The 26047-nt window shown below is 39.3% G+C and overlaps 1 long non-coding RNA gene across 1 annotated transcript; it reads right to left on the bottom strand.

The window, feature by feature from the left end:
* Positions 1-13333: 13333 nt before the first annotated feature.
* On the bottom strand, positions 13334-25531 carry LOC121767979. The gene is made up of 5 exons (XR_006043254.1): positions 25105-25531; positions 24922-25012; positions 14127-14158; positions 13611-13718; positions 13334-13461 (listed from the first exon to the last, which is right to left on the bottom strand). It is a non-coding gene; the product is annotated as an uncharacterized LOC121767979 (long non-coding RNA).
* Between the last annotated feature and the right edge of the window lie 516 nt (positions 25532-26047).

Genomic DNA, 26047 nt, shown 5'->3' with positions numbered 1-26047 from the left:
GGACGATTTAGTCTTCCCGGCAGGGAGAGCATCAATAGTCAGGATTACTCCATCATATTGCAGCTCGTCATCGTCTTCGGGGTCCTGTTGCTTTTTCAGATCCTGAGGAGCGCAGTTTGCACCTCTCTGCTTTTTGTTCTTTTTCGGCTGCTTGCTTTGGTATTTTTTTAACGTCCCTGCTTTCACAAGAGCATCAATACCTGCAGCCAAATGTCGGCACTCCTCGGTATCGTGACCGTGGTCTTGATGGAAAGAGCAATATTGATCCTGAGGTCGACGCGCGGCCGATTTCGTCATCCGCTTTGGTTTTTCGAACATATCGGAATGCAGTTCGAAAATTTCCGCTCTCAACTTGTTCAATGGTACGAACTGAGCGGGCGGCTTCTCGGGATTGAGACGTGGCCCCAATCGGTCTTGCACCGGAGTCCTTTGAATCCTTTCAAAAGGAGTTCGACGAGGATGTCCCTGATCGCCAAAAGGAGTTCGGCGAGGATGTCCCTGATCGCTATGATCGGGCTTCCTCCTGTCTCCTCGGGATGAGCTGTCTAAAGACCGTTTGCGACGGTCTGCCTCATCGGCACGGGAGAACTGGTCCGCAATGTCCCACATCTCTTGAGCTGTTTGCGGACTGCATTCCACGAGCTTTCTGTAGAGAGCTCCGGGCAGGATTCCATTTTGGAATGCCGAAATGACAAGTAGATCATTGAGATCATCTACTTGTAGGCATTCCTTGTGGAATCTCGTCATAAAGTCGCTGATCTTTTCGTCGCGACTTTGACGTATAGAAAGCAGCTGAGCCGAAGTGATTCGGGCTTCCGCTTTCTGAAAGAACCTCCTGTGGAAAGCATCCATTAGATCTCGGTAAGATCTAATGCTGCCTTGGGGGAGGCTATCGAACCACCTTCTTGCGTTCCCGATAAGCAGCTCGGGAAACAGCTTGCACATATGGACCTCATTGAGACCCTGGTTCGCCATGTTATACTGATAGCGTCCCAGGAAGTCATGAGGATTCTCTAACCCGTCATAAGTCATCGACGGAGTTCGGTAGTTCTGTGGCAAGGGAGTTCGGGTGATATCGTCCGAGAACGGAGTCTTCAATGCTCCGTACATGGCGAACCCGACATCTCTTCGGTATGGAGGAGATGGAGTTCTCCTGTGATTCCGGTACCGAGGAGGAACAGGAACATGTCGGGGTTGAGGATTCTTCTTCCTGGAAGACACAGCACTACTGCGGTAGTGACTTTCATGTCTGGATGAGGAGGGAGAATCCACCGTTTTCGTCTCCGGCTTTTGGCTCTTTTGCAGGAAAATTAAGAACTCTTCCTGCTTCTCGGCCAAAAACAACTTGACAGCCTCGTTCAAATCAGGCTGCTGGGAAGACTCGGTGCGATGAGTCTTTGAGCGGCTTGTTCCTTCTCCGTGAGAACTGGAAGTAGATTTCTCCCGAGGCTGTTTTCCAGACCTGCGGGCTGGACTAGCTTCCTCATGGTTATCATGACGGTATTATGGGTGTTACGTGATCTGGTATGCATTTTTTTTTTTTGGTGGAAAAAGGGTCAAAAATTCGCTTTATCACAAATTTGGTTCTCTGTTTCCCACAGACGGCGCCAGTGATGGTTGGGCGAATTTTTGATGGTAACAAATGCGGGTGAAAAATATAGATCACGACACAAGGAATTACGTGGTTCGATTTACTGAGGTAAATCTACGTCCACGGGAAGAAAGGAGGGCAAGATTGTATTGCTTGATCTGGTTTACCAGCTTACAAATACAGACTTGCTATACGATATTTGATGTCTAGACCCCTCCTCTATCTGATCTAAGTTCTATTTATACATTGAACTAAGATCGTGGCTTGCATCACCACTAACTAGGTCGTGGCTTGCATCACCACTAACTAGGTAGTGGATGTCGTGGAGGTCATGAGATCCTGCATGGGTCCACTATCTCTTTGTTTGGTCCGCTATCCTGCATGAGACCCTGCATGAGTTGACACCACTAAATAGATCGTGTAGTGGAGGTCGTGGAGGTTCTGCATGAGTCCACTATCTCCCAGTTCGGTCGAATACTGAGACCGAACTTCTGAACTATTGCCGAGCAGCTTTTGCCGATCTGGGAGTAGAGCTTGATTGGTCGGCTTTTACCGAGCTGTAGGCTGGGGCCGAACTCTTTGGTAATGCCGAACTGATTGGTTGGCTTTTACCGAGCTGTAGGCTGGGGCCGAACTCTTTGGTAATGCGGCTGGGGCCGAACTCTTTGGTAATGCCGAACTGATACTCTTCCTTGGGCTGATGGGCCGTCACTGCTATTGGGCTTGTTTAGTACGTACCCCATCAATCGCGATCACTAAAATTTTTTGCTGGACAGTTTATTCTTATAAATGAAATGATGAAGATTGATTAATAATTGTTTATATGGTAAATATATTTTATAATAAACGATCCAAACATACTGCAAAATCAACCATTTATCTAAAAAGATTTCCAAGTAATATTCCATGCAAAATACAGATGAATGTTGCAGACTTGCGGTGCATTAATACTCAAATTACATATATCATCATGTAGTAATAGATATAGATATTAATAAATATATGTGAGGTTTAATACGTATTTAAAGTCACTATTTCAGCATTGCCCATTTTATTTCTTATTTTTTCCACGAGCTTAGTAGCATCGAACTTTCCTTGGAGCGTCAGGTATAGAAAGGACGGTCCATTTTTTTTGATTTCCAGTTTACTGTCCACATAGTCAACCCCTACAAGTCACGAAAGATGGTTAAATTCAAGTTTGCCCAACATTATTAAAAAATTAAATTATACATTATGTAGGAGTACGCATTTTCTCAACTGTTCTCATCCATCTCATTTCCGGCAAAATATACTATCCAACAATCAATTTTAAACACTTCACCGACCAGTACCACATAAACATGTACTATCACCTTAGGAAAGAGACTTAAGACGATAATTGCAAAAATTACAAACTTCTTCATGATTTATGTAGCATTTCAGTTTTGGAAAGTGTTAGTAATTTATGTAGCAATTTGCCCAAATAAAATCGAATAGGATATATTTGTGTAAGAATACTAGTACTATCATTTACTAATGTTACGAGAAATATCATTTCTCATTAAAATTAATGATCGTGCTAATGACTATTAGTAAGTAATGAACCTGGAAATTGAGATGCAGTAACGTGGGCTGAATCTTTTAAATTACTCGCAGATGGTGGTTCTGTGCAAGGGAGTATAGATTTCTTCTGAGTCAATATCACACGTAGTTTAAGCGTCTGTTACATGAAAGAAAAAGACAGTGTTATTTAATCTCTACCTAAGTAGAACAAAAGAAAATTTCGACAACGTACAGTCAGCAGCATTGTTGTTTCTAGGTAGAGCAAATATATATGCGAAGTATGGGTGCTATTTATAATTTTCCTAAAACACTTTCGTGTATTTTCCTTCTTATTTTTAGTATTTAATTCTACTGTTTCTAATTATGCCAATCTTATTTTATAAATATATTTTGAAGTACACTACAATTATTGTAATTTGAGTTATATATGTGATTACAATTACACGACAATTATCAATATATCGTTAAATAAATATTAAGTATTTATCTATCTTATCATTTGGATTGACATAACTGCATTGCCAGAATCCATGTTGTATATTTTCTATTTGAAAGTGTCAGAAAATATAAGAAATATATTTTAAAGTTATGATAAATTTATAAGTCAAATTACAATTACAAAACACTACAATTATAGTAAATTAAATTATATTTGTGATTACAATTATAACACACGACAATTATTAATCTATTACTATGCGCTTATCTTAGGAATATCCATGAAGTACTACTCCCTCCGTTCCAAGGAAGATGACCCATTTCTTGGGTGGCATGAGATTTTATGCAACTTTATTTTGTGGGTTGAGTGGAGAGAGTAATGTATGAAAATTGGTTACTTTTTGCCAAAAATAGAAATGACTCTATTAACTTGAATTTTCCAAAAATAGTTACTCCCTCCGTCCCGGCTAAGATGACACATTTCTTAGTTGGTCACGGGATTTTAAAAATAAAAATGACTCAATTAACTTAGAACTTTCTAAAATAATAAAATGGCTCTATTAACATGAAACAGAGTATCGCACTAGCCATAAAGGCCAAATGACCAGACTATGCATGGGTATGATTGGTACCCTTGTTAGGGCATCTCCAACCATACTCCATAACCCATCTTTGCAGTTGAAATTAGCTCCAATCATACTCCAAAACTCATCCCAAATTGTACTTTTTTTTTGCGTTTTTGAACAGTGTCAACCCAAAGATGGGGTAGACTGTAGCAAAACGCAAATCTGCTTTTTATTTTTTATTTTTAAATTGCAATTACACTCTTCCTATTCATTTAGTATTTTCCTTCTTATTTTTAGTATTTAATTCATTTAGAGCATGCGCAGCGGTGGCGTCCGTCGCCACCGCCGTCCGCGCCGCTCCCAAGGAAGGAAGAAGGCGGCAGCCAACCGTCGTCGCGGCTCGACTCCCGAAGCCACTCCCGAAGCCGCTCCCGCTCCCTATGTGCCACCTCCACCCCCGAAGAACTCGCTGTGGATGCTCTTAAGCCAACTCAATATGGCCGATAGGTCATCTATGACCCCCACGCAACTTGAAACACACAAGACCATGATAAAAGGTCTCCAAAAACAATTGGGGTTGATCCCGCCGGATGCGTAGTCTTATTAGGAGTTTAATTATGTAATTTTTAATTTTTAGGATTTTAATTATGTATTTTTAATTTTATTTGTAATTTGTAATATTTATTGTGGTTTTTAAATGGATTTTAATATTATGGAAATGTTTTTGTTTAATTGAATTTTATATTAATTGTGCTCGTTCTTGCGGAAGAGCACAGCTGTGGGTGTTGTGCTCTTGCCAGAGAGCAGGCATGAATAGAACCGCCCGGGCCCACAACCGTGCCGCTGGCAAGAGCACGGTTGTGGATGCTCTTAGTATTTTCCTTCTTATTTTTAGTATTTAATTCTACTGTTTCTAATTATGCCAATCTTATTTTATAAATTTATTTTGAAGTACACTACAATTATTGTAATTTAAATTATATATGTGATTACAATTACACGACAATTATCAATATATTGTTAAATAAATATTAAGTATTTATCTATCCTATCATTTGGATTGACATAAGAGTCCAACTGCATTGTCAGAATCCATGTTATATATTTTCAATTTGAAAGTGTCATAAAATATAAGAAATATATTTTAAAGTAATGATAAATTTATAAGTCAAATTACAATTACAAAACACTACAATTATAGTAAATTAAATTATATTTGTGATTACAATTATAACACACGACAATTATTAATCTATTACTATGCGCTTATCTTAGGAATATCCATGAAGTACTACTCCCTCCATTTCAAGGAAGTTGACCCATTTCTTGAGTGGCATGAGATTTTATGCAACTTTATTTTGTGGGTTGAGTGGAGAGAGTAAAGTATGAAAATTGGTTACTCTTTGCCAAAAATAGAAATGACTCTATTAACTTGAATTTTCCAAAAATAGTTACTCCCTCCGTCCCGGCTAAGATGACACATTTCTTAGTTGGTCACGTGATTTTAAAAATAAAAATGACTCAATTAACTTAGAACTTTCTAAAATAATAAAATGGATCTATTAACATGAAACAGAGTATCGTACTAGCCATAAAGGCCAAATGACCAGAGCATGCATGGGTATGATTGGTACCCTTGTTAGGGCATCTCCAACCATACTCCATAACCCATCTTTGCAGTTGAAATTAGCTCCAATCATACTCCAAAACTCATCCCAAATTGTACTTTTTTTTGCGTTTTTGAACTGTATCAACCCAAAGATGGAGTAGACTGTAGCAAAACGCAAATCTGCTTTTTATTTTTTTATTTTTAAATTGCAATTACACTCTTCCTATTCATTTCTCCTTGAAGATGATTACCTGTATGTGGAGAAAAGGCCATAAGTTGCTTGAACAATGGAGTTGCAGAAATTGGGGAAGAAATCGCATCGAAGAAGACAGATGGAAGTGGGCGCCTGTTTTTTAGTCATAAAATTACCTTTTTAATTGGGCTTCAAAGTTAATTGGGGTATTGGGTTAATTGAGATGCATTTGAATGTTCTATCATACTTCAACACATGGATATCTTTACACTTTTAATTGAGCGTATTTTACTTTGACTCGGTATGCCGCAATAAGAAATAAAAATACACATCTAGAACTTCGAAATGCATTAGTTGATCATTTGTGGGAAAATTTCTCAAATACGCAGTTTTGAATTTTAGCTACTTTTTCTGTGGTGTCCTATGTTTTATATAATCATGATGTCTTTGAATGTATTTTAATTTATGTTTGAATGTTATTATAGTACGTTTGATGTATTATAATTTAAAGCTAGGGTATATTTTATTGAATGCATAATATATTTAATATATATATATATATATATATATATATATATATAATTGTATCAAATTATTTAATTATATTTGGAAAATTATTGACAAAGTGTTGTGGGATGAATGTGTAATTTAAATAAATATGTAGTTAAGATTGAAAAAGTAAAAAAAGTAGGTGAATATGGAATATTCTTTTGGGTTTTGAATTTGGTGTAAATGGTTGAAGTAGAATTACTGTTTGATGTGACAGGACTGGAAAAATGGGTTTGAGTTTAGTGTAAATGGTTGGAGATGGTCTTACGACATGTTGAAGCCCACAAACCATTGTTCGCCCTCTCAGTAAACATGATGACCCGTGTTAATCCATTCGGTTTCACGATCTTTTCGTTTACAAACACAAAGTACCTCGGAGGAGCAGGTATACGCAGTGGCGGACCTAAACAGGATCATGGGAGACCCATGGAACCCCCAACTATTTTACAAATGACTATATAGTACTCCCCCATCCCAGAGTAGATGTCACACTTGGGGATTGACACGAGATTTTAGGAGGTGTTGTTTTGTGTGTTAAGTGAAAAGAGAAAATAATATATTTATATCAATGTGAGAGAGAACTTTTTCCAAAAAAGAAAATGTGACATCTTTTGTGGGACAAACTAAAAAGGAAACGTCTAGTATGAGAGAGAGGGAGTACTATATATTATCTGTACTATATTAAGAAAAATGCTAAACAAGTCAGTAGCGCAGTTGGCTTCCTTTCCTCTCAGCCATGACAAGTTATAGGCGAGAGATAAATTCCTAGCAAGACCCAACCCCATTATGATCACTTCTTCGAGAACAAATTCTTGACAAAAATTACTCCCGCACCATCTGCATCGTCGAATTGGAAATAGGTAAGAACGGGTTGATTTTTGGTTCGTGGTATGCAATCCGTTGTTCGATGATTGATTCTTCGATTGTTGCTTGTTCATTTCGCTGCTCCGACCAAATAATCCATTTTTGGCTAAATCCGATCCAGAGCATTGTTGTGCGTTTCATGAAAAGCTCCTGTACCGATTAGGTAGGATGCAATTGGAAGCAGGTGAGTATTAATATTATGCTGTCCCCTTCCTTGAGTTAAGCTTTTGGTTTTCTACACTGATTAATTTCCATTGGAGTATATATATGTTTTGAATAAAATTTCAATGCAGTCGTCGTCTTTACCGATTCACTTGTTTTAGCTGTACAATCTGCTGGCTTATCTTTAATTTATATTTTTGTTAGCCGTTAGTTTATGTGATTTTCAGTTGATGGCCTATTTTGGAAAATTAAAATTGTATGGACTCAAATCCCAATCTTTTCATTATATAAACACAAAGGGCTTGAATATATCAATAATCTTGCTAATGCCTACCAATCATTAATCATACACCAAGATAATACCAATTACCAAATCTCCTACTCATACAATAATTTTAGTAGCATTCTTCGGTTTATTTTTTTATTTGCTTTAAAATTGTCATTATACATAATTTTCATGTAAATAAAGAAGGTGCATTTTTATTGAACATTTTATTCCTAAAATAAAATAATGAATATTAATTGATATATATCTAAACAGTAAAAACATTTTTGAATAAATGATCCAAACAAAGTATAGAATCAACCCTTTATCCAAAAAGAAAAATTCCATGTAAATGATTGTTGAGAACTTGCGGTGCATTAATACTCAAATTACATATACCAGTCTCTAGTGTTGTACTAATTCATGAAAATAGGCAATGTCTAATTCAACTTAAAGTCGATATTTCAGCATAGCCCACGTCTTTGATTTTGATCCTTATTTGTGTCACGAGCTCAACAGGATCAAATTCTCCTACAATCTTGAGATACTTCCCATCCGTCACTGACTCAACCCCTGCAAATTATAAAAGATAGGTTAAATTCTAGTTGGCCCAACCCTTTTAAAAATTGAATTATAAATTATGTAGTACGAGAAGTAGTGTGCAATTATCTAAACTATTCTTATCAGTCTCATTTTCGACAAAATATGTGATCCGACCGCCGATTTTAAACGCTTCACCAATCACATAAACATGTATCCTTTAAAGAAAGAGACTTAAGATGATGATTGCAAAAATTACAATCTTTGTAATTTATGTAGCATTTTAGTGTTGAAAAAGTGTTAGTAATTAATGTAGCAATTTACCCAAATAAAAATCAAATAAAGAGTATAGGATATTTGTGTATCAATATGTAACTTTTACTAATGTTACGAGAAATATCATTTTTCGTTACAATTAAAGATCGTGCTAGTCACTACTATATTAGTACTAGTAAATAGTGAAACTGATTATTATATAATTTAATTACCTGGAAAACTATGTGCAATTACATCCTTGGCTAAATCTTTTAAATAACTCTGAGATGGTGATTTTTTCCAACCTAGAAAATATTTCTTCCCATACAAATGTAGTTCAAGCGTCTGTTACATGAAAAAAAGAAAGAGAGTAATTATTTAATCTCTACCAAAAAAGAACACAAGAAGTTTTCGACAAAGTACCTTCGCCATTGTTGTTTCTAGCCTTCTAGGTAGAGCAAATATATATGCAAATTATGCGTGCTATTTATAATTTTCGTAGAAGACTTTCGTGTATTTTCCTTCTTATTTTTATTTATTTTCTACTGTCTCCAATTGTGCCATTCTTATTTTATAAATTTATTTTGAAGTAAATATTAGTAAAATTACAATTACAATACACTACAATTAATGTAATTTGAATTATATTTGTGATTACGATTATAATACACAACAATATTAATATATTAAATAAATAATAGTAAGAATTTATCTTTTTTATAAATAAGTGATTAAAAATATTAACAATAATAAATAGTTTTAGGTGCATACAAATATTTACTTCCCCTTCCACGATTAAGTATTTTAATTAGGTTTTCTTTTTCGATAGTACAAAGTGTCTTATTTTCTATTTATTTATTTTGTGTGCACAACAAATCTCATAGGAACAAATAAAAAGGACATCAATGAATAATGAAACCCGTTAATTCTAAATTAATACAAATGGAGATATATTATTATGGATTGGTTTAATGTTATTGATAAAATATTCATAATAAAACGCTAGTGATATAGTATAAACTATTTGTATATCATCATAATAAAATTATACTAGTATTTGTAATGATATTGATGTTATTTTTTTATTACATTTCACTACCATTTTCTACAAAATATTTTCAATTTATAATAGTATTATAGTGAAAAGTTTCCAATAAAATATTTTCAATTTATAATAGTATTATAGTGAAAAGTTTCCAAGCTCTCTGGACATGTTTCAGTGGCCAAGGTCCAGCGAGCTGCTGAGTTGCGCTTCTTCTACAGTTTTTAGATTTTGACTTTTTAATGTCATTTTCTCAACTTTATTTTGCACATTTCTCACAAAAACGTCAAAATATCAAAATTGATAAAATATTTAAATAATGACACTCAAAACGTACCAAATAATGGCCTTAAAACAATGCAAAATCTCAGCGTATCAATGGAGAAATCAGGTCATGATTGAAACTAGGCTGGACATAAGAAATGGCAGCGATGAAACCCGACCCATTCTAAGCAGCAGTCTCACGACGGATGTTTTGGGCGCGTCTTCAACGTGACTCAAGACTATTTTCACTCTCTAGCTGACATTCATGCTAACAAACAATATTCACCCTTTTTGATTAATTACCAACCCCCTTCGTTCCTTGTTAATAGAGACATTTCTTTTCGCCGTGGAGTTTAAGAATAGTATGTCAAATGAATGATGAATAAAGTAAGAGAGAATAAAGTAAAAAAGATAGTTACTTTTTACTAAAAATAGAAAGATTCAATTATCTTGGAAAGGAAGGAGTGCTACCTAAAAGCCAAATACATACTATATACTACTCCCTCTGTCCCGGTTTATGAGTCGGGCACATGTTTTAAGAAAGTGTTTGAGTGTGTAATAAATAAATGTTGTAGTGGATGTTGGGACCCACTTTTAACACTTTTTAATTTACTTTGTAGGCATTTTTTATTAGTTTATCCCAACCGGGACTCCTAAAACGGGACGCCTGAAATTGATCAACCGGGACTCCTAAAGTGGGACGGATGGAGTATTACTATAAAGTTTGTTGGTAAATTTTTTTAATCCTCATTGAATGTGTGTTGGTTAATTAGAGATGGCGAACCCTGATCCCCAAATATCGAATTTGGACGTATTCGAATGCTAGCCATGCGCAATTGCGCATGGTGCCACTATTCTAATTGTTTATGTGATCTTTTCAATAACTTTCAAAAATAGTTGTAGTGCTATATTCATTGAAGTAGGACTATATCTTAACGCATAGTATTAGTTAATTTATGTTTCGTTTTCGGGAATTAAATATTATATAAATCGCATATCTTAGGAAATATTCATTGAAGTGATATCTTAACACACACAGCACCTACATATATGTTGTGTACAGAGCAGACTAGCGAGACTCCGTAATCCCAAAATTTAGTGTAATTAATTAGCTAATTAATTGATTTAAATCTAGTACATTGTCAGTCACTTTTCAATTTCGCCTCAAGTATATAATGACTTTTATAAATGTGAAGTTATCTCTTTGGAGAATTTGGCGTAGATATATACAACCATCAAATTATCTGCAACAGAAAGGACCGAGCTGTAAAATTTTATTGTATTTTTCAGTAAACTCCTCCCATGCACTTGTCATATTTCCCTCCACCATTTAAACCCCATTTCTTCTTCTTCTTCTTCTTCTTAGGTTAACTTCTTCTTCTTAGGAGCTTGCTAATGTGATGAACGTCTCATTTGCTTATGTGTTATAGACTTCTAGATATATTTAATTTTAATGTGAGTCGCACCTCTTAGCCTAGTGCTAGGTCTCATTTTGAGATTTGGATTTCCCTACTATGCTCAAAGCCAAAGCCGCAAAGCCAAAGCCAAAGCCAAAGCAGAGTGTGTTATTCCACATAGCACAATATTTAATTAAAAAAATTAATATTTTAATTATTTATGAATTATATATTGTGTTGTATGGTATAGAACACCCTGCTGTGAGGATCCAAACCCCTTGTTTTGTTCACTTCCAAACTTGTGGATGGTTATGCCTTTTTGGATGTATTTTGTTTTCAGTTTGGTTACTACTAAAATATATTCATGTTTTTGTATATTGAATCATTCATTAAAATTAATCACTATCTATTTATAATTTATCTTTCTTTCTTATAATGTGGATCTCTTTTTCTCTCTTTTTTTTAATAATGGCACTTCAATCATTTTTTCCTCTCTCTATTTCTTTTATTTTACTAATTCTGCATTAAAACTTATGACATATTATCAAGACTATTTTTCATGATATGACGTAGTATGTGATGTTGTGAAAATTGTTACTCCACCCGTCCACGATTAAATGTCCCGTTTTGCATTATAATCTTATAATCTTAAATTAGATGACAATAAAAATGAACTATTATAATCTTTTCAAAAATTAGAAAATAATACTGTACTCCATATACTATCACAATTTCAATGTGGAAAGAATTTTGGGAAATCATGTTATATATAGTAGTATATAGTTTTCAGTGTGGTTTTGGGAAGTAACCTTGTTCATTATAATACTAATTTGTAATATAGTTCATGTGAGGTATAAATAAGTGAATGAGGAGTAAAGTGATCTGTGATAAATTTCATATTCATTTTTGAAAGAGACATACAGAGTCGCAATTACACTGACTAAGACATACACAGTCGGTTTGACTAGATAACATTCACTTCATTTTTACTGGAGAACATATATGGTCATAATATAGACAAATATTTCACTCTATATGATGCACTATTGTAGTAGTTGTTAATTTTTGTACACCTAATTACAATGTAAAGCTGTCGTTTATTACTTTTTGGAAGGCTATCGAAAATATTAAAGAGCTACAACGATAAATCTATATAACACGCAATACAAATTATTAGTGAGATTTGGAGTTTAAATGTAAATTTAAAACAAATTAAATAATACTTGTAATTTTTAAATAAGATGTCTTATAATATAAAAGAAGTATACTATGTATTAGGAAATATTATGTTACTTATTTCTCGTTTAATCCACATTTATCGCTATTTATTTTGTCTTATACATTTAATTTTGCTTTGACGAAAACTTGGTTTCACAAATAGAGTTGTTTCGTGTTGGGTATACAGCTGCTATGTCTCAGCCCAATTTATTAAGTTCAATAAATTACGATGTTTACATTTCGTACACCAAACTGGCCCATGACACTAAAAAAAAAGGTATTTTGCAAGCACCAAAATGCTTGCAAATAACCAAATATGCTTGCAAAACGTCATTTTGCAAGCACTTTGCGAGCACGAATGGTGTTACCCATTCGGCTCATTGCAAAAATTGCAAGCACTTTAGCAAGCACATGCTAAAAACTTGCGAGCACATTGACCGGTGCTCGCAAAATGGCTTTCAAAATCTGGTGGTCGAATTATTACTTTGCAAGCACCTTTTTTGCTCGCAAATATCCTAGAACATCTCTTGTGCTCGCAATGTGCTCGAAATTAAACCCATTTTCTGGCTTATTTGCAAGCACAGTTGTGCTCGCAAATTGATATTTTTTTTCAAAAAATTCTATAATTTTTTTATTTATCAGTATTATTTTTTTCAAATTAATAATAGTGTTTATTTTTTTAAAAATATATGAAATTAATCAAAAGAATAAAAAAAAATTCAAATTTTACATAAAATAAAAAATAACTATTTTTTTACAACCAAACGAATGATTTGAATCTTCCAAAATGATAACTATCAAGCCACGGTTTCACAACTTAGAAACCGTGAAGCTAGAATAGAAAATATAAATGCCAAAACCTAACACAAGCTAAATCTTTTCACTTCTTCTCATCTCTTGAACTTTTTGACTAAGGACCTTTACCAGCTCCCGCAATTCTTTGATTTGCTGCCGTATTAACATAACCTAAGTTTAGGATCAAGAAAATACTTCAGATGCGCATTGATGTATTTCTTGTCGTTATTCTAAGCGCAAATCCTCTCGTATTTCATTTGATAAGAAAATATTTACATCAACAAACAAATACATGAGTTGATGCAATATAACTTGCTTACATCAACGTTTGCAGTTCTCTTATATGTATACCACCCATCCTTGAACGTGTGTATATTATGGAACGAGTCATACACACAATCTATCGCGGAGACTCCTCTCTCGGCAGCCTATTTTTCCAAGTATCAGCAGTTAACAATTGCATAAAAATTAGTATATCACTATTAAATGTAATAATCTGAAACTTTAGCATGACCTGAGATACAAGTAGGAACATTTGAGTAATGAAATATCCAATGTAGAATTAAAAGATTGTGTAGAAGAGTAAAGTGTTCTGATATATGAATTATGTATCGTCTAACTCTAGCTTGTCCGCACTAGTTAGATAGTATGTGGACAGAGTTAAGGGAGAAAACATTTGCTATACATCTATAGAGATCAATATTGCATCAAACATAAATATCAGATGTAGGTCTCAACTAATTTAGCCCTAAACAAAATATAGAATCCAAAATAACATGTGTTTCCATGAACCAAGGATGTTAAAGCATGAATACTAAAAAGATTTCTATGTTTACCTGCAGTGCGAAAAATGACTCCAAAAAGCAAGCTGCAAAACAAAGAAGATCAAACACTTAGCAACCGTAAAACATGAAATAATGGAAGCAAAACCTCAAAGCCAACATCAACAAGTGATATTACAACAGAAAAGGCATAACCAAGGATCCATACTACAACAGTTCATATGCAGTCAAATGTTCAAATCAAGACATGTGGTAAAACTATACGAGAAGAATTTTATTTGGTGCCAGTCCTTTTAAGGCAATATGGAGAAGAACAATCATCATGAACGTAAATCTACAATAAAGTAGTGAATAGTATGAATTATTCATACCAGTAACATATACTCTATTACTATATCTAGCCCTTCCTTCATTTTCTGTTTCTTTTTCTCTACTAATGTTTGGAAAACTAATTCTAGCACTATGTTTAATGAGAAACATATGCGATATACACCAAAATAACAACAAGAATGTGCTCTATATTTTTGTATTTCAATATAACTACAGCGAGATAAAACCAATAACATAGCACAAAACTACTTTCATGTTGCACAATATACCAAAATAGCAACTTATTGTTCCCTTATTCTCCTTTTTTTTCACTTTTCATTCATGTCATATTAGTATGATCGAATCAAGAAAAAAAGAGGAGAACACCAAACACACACTTGCTGTCTCAATTATAATCCCGAGGTTTATTAAAGGCTGATCTACTTAACTTTTTTTAACAATAGAAATAGTGCTGACTTAAACTTTCTTTATCCAATTAAGCCTTCTTGCTCTAATTTCATCCACATTCTATTGCAGCGAAAAAATCTGCTATTATCTTAAGAAAAATCTACTCATTTACTTAGCTTGTCAAGCCTAACAACAAAATAAACTCTAAAATGCTTAAAACCTAGAAATATCAAAGAAGATCCAGAACACCAGCAACAAACACCTAGAAAACACATATCACATAAGCATAATTTTCTACTCAATAATAGAGTATCCGAAAGATAAAAAAAGAAAAAGAAAACACATACACACTCACTGCATTAGAACACACATACATACATAAGAGCATCCACTACGCGTCCCGCGCGCGGCGTGATGGAGTACGTACTAAACAAGCCCAACAGCAGTAAAGCCCATCAGCCTAAAGCCCAAGAAAGAGTATCAGTTCGGCATGACTAAAGAGTATCAGAGTTCAGTTCGGCACGACCAAAGAGTTCGGCCCCAGCCTACAGCTCGGTAAAAGCCAACCAATCAAACTCTGCTCTCAGGTCGGCATCAAGCTCTACTCTCAGATCGGCAAAAGCTGCTCGGCAATAATTCAGCAGTTCGGTCTCAGTATTCGACCGAACTAGGAGACAGAGGACTCATGCAGGATTTCCACCTCCACTACACCCACGATCTATTTAGTGGTGTCAAGCAGTCATTAACTCATGCAGGATAGTGGACCCATGCAAGATCGCCACGATCTCCACGACATCCACTACCTAGTAAATGGTGCTGCATGCCACGATCTTGGTCCTTTGTATAAATAGAACCTAGATCAGATAGATAGGGTTAGACTCTCTCGCTTTCTAGAGATCAAATATAAAATAGCAAGTCTGTATTGTAAGCTGTAGAAAACAGATCAAGCAATACAACTCTGCCCTCTTTTCTTCCCGTGGACGTAGATTTACCTCAGTAAATCGAACCACGTAAATTCTCTGTGTCGTGATCTGCATCTTTCAGCATTCATCACCATCAAAAATTCGCGGATTCATCACTGGCGCCGTCTGTGGGAAACAGAGAACCAAATTTGTGATAAAGCGAATTTTTGACCCTTTTTCCACCCCAAAAAAATGCATACCAGATCACATACTACCCGTAATACCGTTCGTGATAACCGTGAGGAAGCTAGTCCAGCTCGCAGGTCTGAAAAACGGCCTCGGGAGACATCTACCTCCGGTTCTCACGAAGAAGGAACAAGCCACTCCAGGAGTCATCGCACCGAGTCTTCCCAGCAGCCCGATTTAAATGAAGCTGTCAAGCTGTTCTTGGCCGAGAAGCAGGAGGAGTTCTTAACCTTCCTGCAGAAGAGCCAACAGCCGGAGAAGACAACGGCGGATTCTCCCTCCCCATCCAGACATGAAAGTCACTACCGCAGTAGTGACGTGTCTTCCAGGAGAAAGAATCCTCAACCCCGACATGTTCCTGTTCCTCCTCGGTACCGGAACCACAGGAGAACTCCATCTCCTCCGCACCGAAGAGATGTCGGGTTCGCCATGTACGGAGCATTAAAGACTCCGTTCTCGGACGATATCACCCGAACTCCTTTGCCGCGGAACTACCGGACACCGTCAATGACTTATGACGGGTTGGTGGATCCTCATGACTTCCTGGGACGCTATCAGTATAATATGGCGAACCAGGGTCTCAATGAGGTCCATATGTGCAAGCTGTTCCCCGAGCTGCTCATCGGGAACGCCAGAAGGTGGTTCGACAGCCTTCCTCAAGGCAGCATTAGATCCTACCGAGATCTAATGGATGCTTTCCACAGGAGGTTCTTTCAGAAAGCGGAAGCCCGGATCACTTCGGCTCAGCTGCTTTCTATACGTCAAGGTCGCGACGAAAAGATCAGCGACTTCATGACGAGATTCCACAAGGAATGCCTACAAGTAGATGATCTCAACGATCTACTTGTCATTTCGGCATTCCAAAATGGAATCCTGCCCGGAGCTCTCTACAGAAAGCTCGTGGAGTGCGGTCCGCAAACAGCTCAAGAAATGTGGGACATTGCGGACCAATTCTCCCGTGCCGATGAGGCAGACCGTCGAAAACGGTCTTTAGACAGCTCATCTAGAGGAGACGAAAAGAAGCCCGGTCATAGCGATCAGAGGCTTCCTCGCCGAACTCCTTTTGAAAGAATTCAAAGGGCACCGGTACAAGGCAGATTGGGGCCACGTCTCAATCCTGAGAAGCCGCCCGCTCAGTTCGTACCATTAAACAAGTCAAGAGCGGAAATTTTCGAACTACATTCCGATATGTTCGAAAAACCAAAGCGGATGACGAAATCAGCCGCGCGGCGACCTCAGGATCAATATTGCTCCTTCCATCAAACCCACGGTCACGATACCGAGGAGTGCCGAAATTTGGCTGCAGGTATTGATGTTCTTGTGAAAACAGGAACGTTAAAAAAATACCAAAGCAAGCAGCCGAAAAAGAACAAAAGGCAGAGAGGTGCGAACTGCAATCCTCAGGATCCGAAAAGGCATGAGGATCCCGAAGACGACGACGAGCCGCAATATGATGGAGTAATCCTAACTATTGATGCTCTCCCTGCCGGGAAGACTAAGTCGTCCCTAAAAGCAGAACGCAGAGGTTCCAATCAAGAGGAGCCAACACATAAAAGGCTGAAGAAAGACGAAGCGATTACATTTTCAGATGCCGATCCCGTCCCAGCCATCTCTCCTCACCAAGACGCTATTGTCATTCAAGCCGGAGTGGCAAACAAACTGATCCACAGAGTATTTGTGGATACAGGAGCGTCAGTCAGCATTCTTTTTAAAGAATGTTTCGATAAAATGGAAGTGGATCCAGCTCGGCTCAGTCCGGCTCCACTTCCTCTGAAAAGTTTCGCCCAGGAGGACACCCGCCCTGAAGGTATTATCAGCCTTCCGATCACGGTGGGAAAAGCGCCTACAAGCTCCAATACGATGATCGAGTTCTTTGTGGTGAAAGCTCGGTCCCCGTACAACATCATCCTGGGGAGAGACTGGCTCAACACAGTTCGGGCCGTTTGCTCTACTTATCACCTCACCATCAAGATCCCCACTAAAGGTGGGATAGCGGTCATCCGAGGTGATCAAAAGAGAGCAAAAGAATGTCTGCAGATTGCGCTTAAAAGTGCCGAGCAATCAGTTCGGCACCATCAAGCATAGCAATCACAGCAACCGGAGTCAAAGGCAAGCGAGATGACCGAAGTCACTTCAGAGCCGAACTCAATGACCGTTCAGTTATACGAAGATGATCCATCCAGAACGGTCAAGATCGGCTTCGCAGGAACGCCTCTACTCCGGGAAAAGACCATTCAGCTCCTCAAGGAGTACAAAGATGTCTTTGCATGGTCTCCGTTGGACATGACCGGAGTGCCCCCCGAGGTAATCACTCATCGGTTAAATATTGATCCTTCAATCCGGCCAGTAAAACAGAAGCAAAGACTCTTTGCGGCAGAAAGAAGCCAAGTCATCCATGACGAAGTCCGCCAATTACTAAAAGCGGATGTACTATTCGAGGTGAAATATCCTTCTTGGGTGGCCAATCCTGTGATGATCAAGAAAAAAGGAGGAGGGTGGCGGATGTGCATAGACTTTACCGATCTAAACAAGCACTGTCCTAAAGATTGCTATCCCCTTCCGAATATAGATAAAAAAGTAGAAGCTTTGATCGGCTTCGAAATTTTCTGTTTTCTTGATTTATACAAAGGATATCACCAAGTGTTGATGGATGAGAGTGACGCTCCGAAAACAGCTTTCATTACCGATTTCGGCATTTTCGCTTATAAAAAGATGCCATTCGGTTTAAAGAATGCCGGAGCCACTTATCAAAGGATGGTAGACAAGCTTTTTCGGCACCTAATCGGAAAACATGTTGAAGTGTATGTCGACGACATAGTCGTCAAAAGCAAAAGCACTTCGGAGTACGAAGACAACCTCAAATCCACTCTCGACGTGCTCCGAAAAGCCAACCTCAAACTCAACCCCCAAAAATGTACCTTTTTGGTAGATTCGGGAAAATTTCTGGGTTGTTGGGTTTCAAAGGACGGACTCAAGGCAAATCCCTCAAAAGTTCAAGTTATTCAGAACATGGCGATGCCGAAGTCCATACACGATGTGCAAAGACTAACTGGATGTCTAGCCGCATTGAATAGATTCCTTTCCCAAGCAGCCGAAAAGCAACTGCCGTTCTTCAAAGTGTTAAAAAAGGCACCAAAGTTCGAGTGGGGAGCCGAGCAGAAAAAGGCCTTTGACGAGCTCAAAAGTTATCTAGCCAAGCTTCCTATTCTCTCTGCTCCAACCGAAGCCGAAGTAATATTCTTATACTTAGCGGCATCGGATCAAACCATCAGCGCGGTGCTTGTACGAGAAGAAGGCCTAAAGCAGTTTCCCATCTACTTTACGAGCCGAGCATTAAGAGGTCCAGAAACAAGGTATCAACCTCTGGAAAAAATTGCTCTGGCGTTAGTAAATGCAGCAAGGAGACTGCGGCCATACTTCTATGCTTACAAGGTATGCGTCTTAACCGATCTGCCTCTTCGGCAAGTTTTGACCAAGCCAGAAGCATCAGGCAGAATCGCCAAATGGGCCATAGAGCTGGGAGAACACTCAATCGAGTACCTACCTCGGAAAGCCATCAAGGGACAAGCCTTGGCAGATTTTCTTGCAGAGGCCAAGTTCGATCAAGCAATCCCTGTCATTGCCGAACAGAAAAATTCTGCCAATGCCGAACTAGCACAACCCTTGGAATCCGAAGTAGAGCCGCCGGACTGCTGGAGCGGATTCGTAGATGGAGCTTCAAACAAGATGGGAAGTGGAGCTGGTATTTTACTTGTCGCTCCCGACGGACACGAGGTAACCTACTCACTTCGGTTCCTATTCCCCACTACTAATAATGAAGCCGAGTACGAAGCCCTCCTGGCCGGACTCCAGTTAGCGCAAAGTCTGCTCGTCAAATCTCTCAAAGTCCATTGTGATTCACAAGTCATAGTGAATCACATGTTGGGTACAAGTGAAGCTCGTGACGAGAGAATGAAGAAGTATTTGGACAAAGCGCAAAGCATCAGCCGAAGTTTCTCCTATTTTCGGATAATCCGCATTCCCAGAGCGGAAAATAGCCGAGCAGATACCTTAAGTAAGTTGGCCTCAGATCCGAGCTCAAAGGCGGAAGAATTAATGCATCGAAGCATTGATGAAGCCGAGGTACATTCAGTATCCAGCTCGCCGAACTGGATGACGCCGATCTTGCAGTATCTGGATCAAGGACAATTGCCCGAGGATAAGAGAGAAGCTCGGAAGATCACGTGCCGAGCACTTCGGTACGAACTTCATGAAGGAGTCCTCTTTAGAAAGTCTTACCTCCAGCCGTTATTGCGGTGCGTAGGACCAGAAGAGACGGACTACATCCTCAGAGAAGTTCATGAAGGATCGTGCGGTAGCCACATCGGAGCCAGAGCTTTAGCTAAAAAAGTTCTGAGATGGGGATATTATTGGCCAACCATGGTACAAGAGGCAGTGCAGCTCTTCAAGAAGTGTACGAAGTGCCAAATTCATGCAAATGTCCCAAGGATGCCGCAGACCGATCTATACACTATGCAAAGCCCTTGGCCTTTCATGCAATGGGGCATAGACATAGTGGGACCATTTCCTCAAGCTCCTCGGCAAATGAAATTCCTTATCGTTGCCGTGGACTACTTTACGAAGTGGGTGGAAGCTGAACCATTAGCTGCGATAACGAGCTCAAAGGCATTGGACTTCGTCTGGAAGAACATAGTGTGCCGATTTGGCATACCCCACATCCTCATCTCGGATAACGGGACTCAGTTCACCGACAAGACGTTCAAGAATTGGTGCCAAGAGCTGAATATTCAACAGCGGTTCACTTCGGTCTCTCATCCACAAGCAAACGGACAAACGGAGGTAACAAATCGTATCCTGGTAAAAGGGTTAAAAGCTCGGTTAGAACAAGCCAAAGGACAATGGGTAGAAAATCTCCCTCAAGTCCTATGGTCCTACCGAACTACACCCACAACCTCCAACGGTGAAACTCCGTACAGTCTTGTGTACGGCACTGAAGCCGTGATTCCGGTGGAGATCGGCATACCCAGTCCCCGAACTCTAAATTTCTCAGCAGAAATGAATGACGACGGACTGAGAGCCGAGCTAGATCTTGCCGAAGAAAGAAGAGAATTGGCATGCATAAAAGCAGCCAAGTACAAGGAGCAAGTAGCCCGGTATTACAACCAAAGGGTGAAGAAGCTGCAATTTCAAGTGGGAGATCTCATTTTGAGAAACAACGAAGTAAGCCGAGCAGAAAAGCTGGGCAAGCTCGAACCCACATGGGAAGGTCCGTATCGGGTGTCAAAAGTCCTCGGCAAAGGGTCTTACAAATTGGCTCACATGTCAGGAGAACAGGTACCCCGAACATGGCACATTTCCAACCTCAAGAAGTTCCATTTGTAAGAGACAGTCCGGTCAGTCAGTCTTGAGTCCTGTTCGGTCAATGTGCTTTATTTGGTTTGCTTGGTCTTTGTTTGTCTCTGTGCGTTTTGTCTATGTGTTTTGTCTGTCTCTGTGCGTGTCGTCTCTTACAAATGTTACTGAGGTATCTTGTTCTTCGAAGGCTGATCCCCTTCTTAGAACATATATAAGCCAACGATTGTGAGTCAAAGCTTCTAAAGAGGATACAAGACCACAATTCAGCTTAAACAAGCAGTTCGTCTAAAACGAGCTGCAATAAGCCAACGATTGTGAGTCAAAGCTTCTAAAGAGGATACAAGACCACAATTCAGCTTAAACAAGCACTTCGTCTGAAACGAACTGCAATAAGCCAACGATTGTGAAGTCCAAGCTTCTAAAGATGATACAAGACCACAATTCAGCTTAAGAATCAAGCACTTCGTCTGAAACGAACTGCAACAAAAGTCCGAATTCACGCGATAAAACTTGCCTGAATTAGGACAAGGGAAAGTCCGATCCACGCGATAAAACTCGCCGAATTAGGACAAGGGAAAGTCCGATCCCCAAATTAGGACAACGGAAAGTCCGATCCGAGCGATACAACTCGCCAAATTAGGACACAAACCAAGTCCGGTCAAAGAAGAGTTCACTTCATAAGACCGAGGACAAACATCAACTTACCCCGTACCTTTATCTAGAATGCCGAAGTGATTCACTTCGCTTTTCGGGGGGGGTAGTGATGGAGTACGTACTAAACAAGCCCAACAGCAGTAAAGCCCATCAGCCTAAAGCCCAAGAAAGAGTATCAGTTCGGCATGACTAAAGAGTATCAGAGTTCAGTTCGGCACGACCAAAGAGTTCGGCCCCAGCCTACAGCTCGGTAAAAGCCAACCAATCAAACTCTGCTCTCAGGTCGGCATCAAGCTCTACTCTCAGATCGGCAAAAGCTGCTCGGCAATAATTCAGCAGTTCGGTCTCAGTATTCGACCGAACTAGGAGACAGAGGACTCATGCAGGATTTCCACCTCCACTACACCCACGATCTATTTAGTGGTGTCAAGCAGTCATTAACTCATGCAGGATAGTGGACCCATGCAAGATCGCCACGATCTCCACGACATCCACTACCTAGTAAATGGTGCTGCATGCCACGATCTTGGTCCTTTGTATAAATAGAACCTAGATCAGATAGATAGGGTTAGACTCTCTCGCTTTCTAGAGATCAAATATAAAATAGCAAGTCTGTATTGTAAGCTGTAGAAAACAGATCAAGCAATACAACTCTGCCCTCTTTTCTTCCCGTGGACGTAGATTTACCTCAGTAAATCGAACCACGTAAATTCTCTGTGTCGTGATCTGCATCTTTCAGCATTCATCACCATCAAAAATTCGCGGATTCATCACGGCTCGCGTTCCGTCCCGGAGGGACGGTTCCGCCGCGGGACGCGTTGCAACCCTCGTCCCGTCCCGTCCCATAGCCCGCATCCGCGAGACAAGGGACGCGCCGGCCCGTCACGCGCCCGGGCGACGTGGCACGCCCCCGATGCATGCGTGACGCCCACTCACTGGCCCGCGAGTGGGCGTCGTCACGGATGACGCAATAATTCAATTTTTTTTTAAAAAATTCTATTTTTAAAAAAAATCAAATTTTAATAAAAAAAATTTTTCAAACGGTAATGTTACAGTTAATTTTTTATTTTCTTTTTTTTTTTAATTTTATTTATTTATTTACTCTATAAATAATCCTATTTCATACTCATTTCACACACAAACACACATCTATTCCTCTCAAATTCTCTCTATCACTCAAATTTTCATCTTAAATCAACTCAAACAAATGGATCCTTTTGAGCAAATGCGTCAATTAATGGAACAATCACTTGAAGAAGATCGACGACGAGAGGCGGAGGAAGCCGCGCCACCCCCACGACGCTCCCGGAAGTACATCAATCGGAACCGGGAGGAAGCCGCCGCACGGTTAGTACGCGACTACTTCTGCGATAACCCGATTTGGGGAGATACCTACTTCCGTCACCGTTTCCGAATGAGTAAACCGCTATTTCTCCACATAGCGAATACTTTGGCGGCCCGGGAAGAGTTCTTCCAAGAAGGGTTCGACGCGGTCGGCCGTCCCAGCCACACGACGCTGCAGAAATGTACTGCAGTCATCCGTCAGCTTGCGACTGGACAAACGGCCGACATATTCGACAAATACCTCCACATCGGAGACACCACTGGGCGCATGTGCTTGCTCAACTTCTGCAGAGGCGTCCGAGCAGCCTTCAGTGACGAATTTCTCCGGAGGCCAAGCACGGACGATTGTCAGTTCCTCCTCAACCTGCACGAACAAGTGCACGGATTCCCCGGGATGCTTGGCAGTGTCGATTGCATGCACTGGCAATGGAAGAATTGCCCGGTGGCTTGGAGGGGGTCCTACACGAGCGGCCACAAAGGCACCCACCCAACCGTTGTACTCGAGGCCGTTGCCGACTACCGGCTTTGGATCTGGCACGCGTACTTCGGGGTCCCTGGCTCGAACAACAACGTAAATGTGCTCCACCAGTCCGATCTCTTTACCGAAGTTTTGGATGGTAAAGCGTCGGCCATCAACTTCGTCGCCAACAAACGGCTGTATAAAATGGGGTACTATCTCCCCGACGGCATCTACCCGAAGTGGCCGACCTTCGTGAAGACGTGCGGCAGGCCAGCGAACCCAAAGCAGGCTCTTTTTGCGCAGAAGCAGGAGGCTGCGCGCAAGGATGTGGAGAGGGCGTTTGGGGTTCTCCAAGCGCGCTTCAACATCATCAAAGCCCCGGCTCGTTCCTGGTTCATGGAGAGAATGGTCGACATCATGTATACGTGCATAATCTTGCACAACATGATTGTCCGAGACGAAGGACCCGATGCGGGAAATTGGTTCGACCCCGAATCTCCCGGAAGCTCAACCGCAAGTAGTCTGCCGCGAAGTGTAGCGCATCCGTCTATACAAGAACGGTTGGCTATTCGGGCAAGGACACGCGACTCTAGCGCCCACACCCAACTACAAGAGGATCTAATTGAACACATTTGGGAAAACTTTGGCGGAGAAGATTAAATTATGTCATTTTTTTATTTTTTTTGAATTTTAATTATGTCTTTTTTTCTTTTTTTTTTAAGTTTAAGTTGTAATGTTGTTTTAATTTTAATGAATTGTGTTTGTTTAAATTTAATTGGGTTGTAAAAAAAATAAAAAATGAAATTGAATGAATAGTAATTAAGGGACGGAATAAGGGACGGTTAAGGGACAGAGCGTTGCAGGTTCCGTCCCTTAGTTAAGGGATGGAGGAAAAAAGGACAGTGGGGTCCTCAAATAGTAGTTAAGGGACGGTATAGAGACAGCGCAGTGGATGGTCTAATGGTAATGAAGTGAAATGAATTGAAATTTACAGCCAACACCGGAAACAACTATGTGACCATTAAGAATGTAAGTTTTTTTGCAATTACAGCTTACTAGGGCATCCAGTGATGCTGGCATTGGCGAGGTTACAAGCAGTTTGCTGAATATCAATCAAATAAAACACATTGAAAGCAGTTTATGAATGCACTTCTTCGTGCAGCTCAATTACCTCAGCACGTGTTTATGAATTCGAAGAAAATCCAGAGAAAATCAGAGAAATGTGATCGGGCGAATTGGAGAAAATCCAGCAAACCTTGCTACTGAAATTGGAATTGAATTTGAAGAAACTTGAAGAATCAATATAAATTAGAGCGATAAGCAGCTAAATAATTCAGCAAGAGAGAGACCTCACCGAAGGATAGCTGAAAGCTGTTGCTGGCGGAGCAGGAAGCCAGCGGCGGAGCAAGGGCGACCGGTGGCAGAGCAGGACACCGGCGGCACAGAACGAGAATTTGAGAAATGGAGAAATAACGAAGAGAGAATTTGGAAATTGGAGAAATGGGAAAAAGAATTTGAGGCAAAATAATTGGGGTTTGAAATGCAGAGACTTAGGATGTCAGCCCAAATAATTGGCGGGGGATTTAAAATATTTGCGAGCTCAACTCATAGGTGCTTGCAAATTATCTCGCAAATTTCTATGAAAAAAGAAAGCATACGTTTGCAAGCCCTATCTGCTTGCTATATTGCGAGCACAAGAATAATTACTCGCAAATGTACTTGAAATTGCAGCCAATATTTTGCATTTTGCTCACGATTTTGCTTGCAATTCTTCTAGAATTTGTAAGCACTACATTTGCTCACGATTACATTGTTTTGAAGCACTATTGGAAACTTATACTATATATATTCACGTATTTTAAAAAAATATACTCCTATAAGAAAATCCATGTTGGATTCGGGTCTTTCACATTGGTTTTTCAGAGATAAATTTTCTGTTAAAAATTGTCTTGATTTATTATAAATTTCTACAGGTGCAAATAGCTATGTAACATTTAGCCTAATGAATAAAGAAAACAATTTTCCTAAAATTAGAAACGAAAAAGGGAAAATAATAATAATAATAATACTCTATTATGAGTAATATCCAGTGGTTAACAAATCACTTTCAAGTTTAAAGTTTAGGGGGAAGAGTGACGTCAAGCATGGAAGCCCACATGGTCTACAAGTTCCAGAAATATTCTTCTTTTTCTATTTTGTTTAAAATTTCAAAATGAAATTAAGTATACGGCATGTGAAGGAGAAGATCCATCTCTTGTTAGTTTAATCACAATATAATCTTTTCAAATTATATTACC

This window comes from Salvia splendens, chromosome 15 (genome assembly GCF_004379255.2).
Source record: "Salvia splendens isolate huo1 chromosome 15, SspV2, whole genome shotgun sequence".
Lineage (NCBI taxonomy): Eukaryota > Viridiplantae > Streptophyta > Magnoliopsida > Lamiales > Lamiaceae > Salvia > Salvia splendens.
This window is presented reverse-complemented; position numbering and strand designations above follow the sequence as displayed.